Below are 3,972 nucleotides of genomic sequence, written 5' to 3'. Positions count from 1 at the left end.
TGTATTCAATTTTTCTCTGGAGCTGATGGGTGCATCATTGTAAGACAGGCAGGATGCAAACCAGGATCACACGTACTCTCTGCAGCTTATATCCATAAAAGCTTTCTAGAGGTCACCCAGCTAATATACACACAATAGTAGATGATGTTAATAGGATAAATTTACTGCAGGAAGAGGAAATGAGTCCACATCACTCCTGAGCAGTTTCCCATATAGACACAGCAGATTTGTCCAATCTCCTCACAGATCTTTATTTTACTTTTGGTGACAGCAACAGGACTTCTATCATTGACACTGGCAGGAAGAGAATTAAGTCCTGCAGTTTACAGAAGAGCTCTACTTAATCTGTCTCATCATGTTTCTGTACTTAGCAGAGGGAAGATCTCCATCATTCAAGCAAGTATGAGTGCACCAAGGCAAAAATATTGAAATTCTATTTTTTTAAAGAAAACTTAGCCATGGATAGAAAAACATGGGTTTTACTTTTGAGATTAAAACAGAATCCTCTTCTACAGAGGCACAAACTCTGTTTCAGAGTAACACACACCTGTATCTGATTGATTATGGGTCATTACTGACTTGCTATGTCCAGGTCTTTCACATCCTCGTTTTATCAAAGGAGAGGACGTGTTTATTCCAGAAGAGCCATGTGGGAGGCACAACTTGACTTGCCAGGGGATCCCACAGAAGAGTGGAAGATGAGGACATGAGCTCTGGAGGACAGAAGAAGCAGGCTCAAACAAAACAATGGGAGCCTACATGAGCTCCAGATCAGAGACATGTAGTTTAGGGCTACAGTGGCTTTGGCAATAACAAGTAAGCATTGCCTCTTGAGGGAGAGGGAATGAGTTTAGGATAGAGACCATCTTTCATTCATCCTAATAAGAGGAACTCAGTGAATGAGAGAGTGCACATGCCAGGTTGGGGCAAGGGTGGATCAGGTGTCCAGTCACTGAGGTGCTCAGGGAGATGGATTGTTGTTTTGCCAATTACCAGGCCTAATATAAAGGACACAGCCAGCATAAAGATGAACCAATAACCAAATTGTATTTGATATAAAAGGGTCAGTACATGGGTGAGCATCGGCAATACAGACAAGTCAGTCAGATTATACATAATATTGTCAATATTCATTCACTTATACTTTAAGTGAAGGAATATTTACAATGATTATGTCAATATTTTGTGTAGCATTTGAAGTAGCTTAAAAAAATTCTAAGCACTATTTTAACAAAAAAAACCACACCAGGTTTTCCAATGAAAAATTACTGAGTTTCATATTAGGTGCCAAACTTCTGGTTTCAGATAGAAACCATAGATTCATTTTTTTCAACCTAGCATGACTGGTTTTGCCCCAGATTTCTAGGTCGTTCTACCAGAAGTAAAATTTCCCATAAAATTTTATGGAGAGATTAATAAAATGATAAAAACATTTTCAGTCAGCTTCTTGTGGACAAAAACACTGCTGAGTTTGGAGGAGAAACTGAAGAGCAGTTTGTGGATGTCATACAAACACTCTTCTTGAGATGCCCTGCCAAGTAAAGCAATGGAAGAGGGTGTGGAGGGGACAGGACCTCAGATAGCTGAGGTAATGTTACTGTGCAAACAGAGGCTGGAGAAGGAAGTGTGTAGAAGTAGGCAGGGAGGTACCATAAGGAACTGGGAGTTAATGGAATAGAAGTTTGAAATGGATCAGTCACAGGAAAGGAGCTGAGATGTGCTGTCTAATGAGACAGACCAAGAGAAGCAACAATGTGGAGTAGCTGCACATAGTAAGTACTGCAGAGCATCACGCAGGCAGCTGACAGGTCAAGAAGAAACTGGTAGCCATTCAGGCAAGCCAAGCCAGTGACTGGACAAGAGATACGTAACGCACTGCACACAAGAGAGTTCACACAGAGAAAGAGGTAGTAAAATCTGTAGTCAGGCTAAGCAGATGAAATAAGCACAAATTAAAGATGGCTCTTATCAATGTCAGGTAGGGTGGTTGTAGCTTCAAAAGTAACCAAGAAGAAGAAATGGATGAGGAAACAAGGTGGTATGGGTTTGCTGGCCAAGTTCACAGGAGCAGGTGTCCAAGAGGGGTTGGGATTCAAGTTAGAACAGGATGAGCCAGGTTTAAACTATGAGGTAGGAGAGGACTATGTATGCTAGATGTAACTTGATTAACTCACTGAAAAGATTAGCACCAGATTTACTTTTCCGTATACAAGCCATCATTAGACGTTGTCTCAATAGGTTGTTTATTCTCTGCTGGTAGTGCTGAAAGAAAGATAACCTTTGTGTCCTGAAAACAGCATTACAAGCAAGTGCATTAAGTTCCTTTAATCCATCCCTGCAGCTGCTGCGTACTAGTCTTGGAATGGGACTTTCTGTCATTTGCTAAATTTCTACAGAATGTGAAGAATTGGTTTGCAAAGGGACAGACAAAGTAGGTTTAACCTTGAGAGAGCATGGCTGATCTGTAAATTAAAACCAAAGGAAGCGAGTAAAGCTCATAGAAACACTGACAGAAATACTGCCAGCTGCAAGTCCAGAAAGCACAATGCAGCAATCGGGAAATGTGTTCTTGGATGGTAATTAGATAAATGTTGACTCTCCCTACTAACAGTTGGACGCCACTCTTGGCTGAAGGTTTCAGGCACACAAAGCCACTTCTCGTGCTTTAGAAGCCTGTCTGCTCATTTCGCCTCCTGAGCTTAAGACAACACAAACTGGCACTGGCTGCATGATCACTGGAGTGAGAAGAATGAAGTCAGAAAAGAGGACCTGTCAAGTCTGCTGTGCAAGTAAATCATATCACACTTGGTTCTTAGGGGAATGACCCATCTCACAGAAGACATAATTACTTCTTGCTGCTTGTGGGGGTACTTGTATTTTGGGCAGAGCAGCCCAAAGAACAGACCTGAAAAATCTAGCCCTGGAGATGTGAATTGCTGTGAAATAGCACTGCACTGGCTGCAGAGATATCATAGCTGCTCCCGGACAGATGCTGCCTTACTAGCATTGCTGTTGCAAGGAAACGCCATTCATCTCCTCCCTTTTCCATCCAGACATGGAAAATGAAGTCCAAGTGCGAGCCTTAACAGGAGGAAAAAGTGCTGAACAAGACCTGCAGCTATGAGGGATTCAGTCCAGGAGAGATGTACAGAAGGCACTACAGCCACTAGAAGAGACAGAGCTTCTAAAATTTGTAATGAGCATCTCTAACATACAAGTACTGCACCCAAAACAAATTCCAATAAAGACAAATCCATGGCAAAACTGAAAGTTCAGTTCAGGCTCTTGATCATACCCTGATTTTATACAATATGGGCAGTCTGTATTATAGTTTGGTTACATTTACTAAAATTTATAGTCTACATGTTTATTATATATTTGGTACCTCAGAACAGAATTTCTCAACCCTTAAATTCTGTGAGGAATGTTTTGGAAGAAAAACTCAGAAAGAAAAGTGTAAAGGAAAATACGAAGTTAAGAATGTCCATGGTTAAGAAAAGGACGGCTTTCAACAAAATACACCCTGACCCAATGATACAAGGTTAGCCTCAATTTAAAATAAAAATAAAAAAAAAAGTGATACAGCAGACCAGTTTTCCTATATCTCTCCTGTTCTTGGGGAATTCCCTGAAGATTTAGAACTTGTCATATATACAGTGATATATAAGTGTCGTATATACAGTGTCAGGAAAAAAGAAAACTATCTGGAGTGGATAAGGAAGAAAGTAAAGGCAGAACCTCAAGCCTGGGCTGTGGAACTCCTTAGTCATGGTCCTTAGGAAAGTAAGGCAACTCCTTTATAAGGCTACTGTATCTTTGCTCTGGAACGGTGTATTTATCAAGCATAGTTCCTAATAATAAGGATTAAAACACCACTAATTAGGGGAAAAGTGGATTGCTCTCCTCACATTATAGGAACAGTGTTTGGAAAAAAATATATGGTGAAAAAGTGTCAATTTAAGACCAAAATAA

Source organism: Athene cunicularia, assembly GCF_003259725.1.
Source record: "Athene cunicularia isolate RWA chromosome 5 unlocalized genomic scaffold, athCun1 chr5_part1, whole genome shotgun sequence".
NCBI classification, from domain to species: Eukaryota; Metazoa; Chordata; class Aves; order Strigiformes; family Strigidae; genus Athene; species Athene cunicularia.
Note: the sequence above shows the minus strand (reverse complement) of the source record.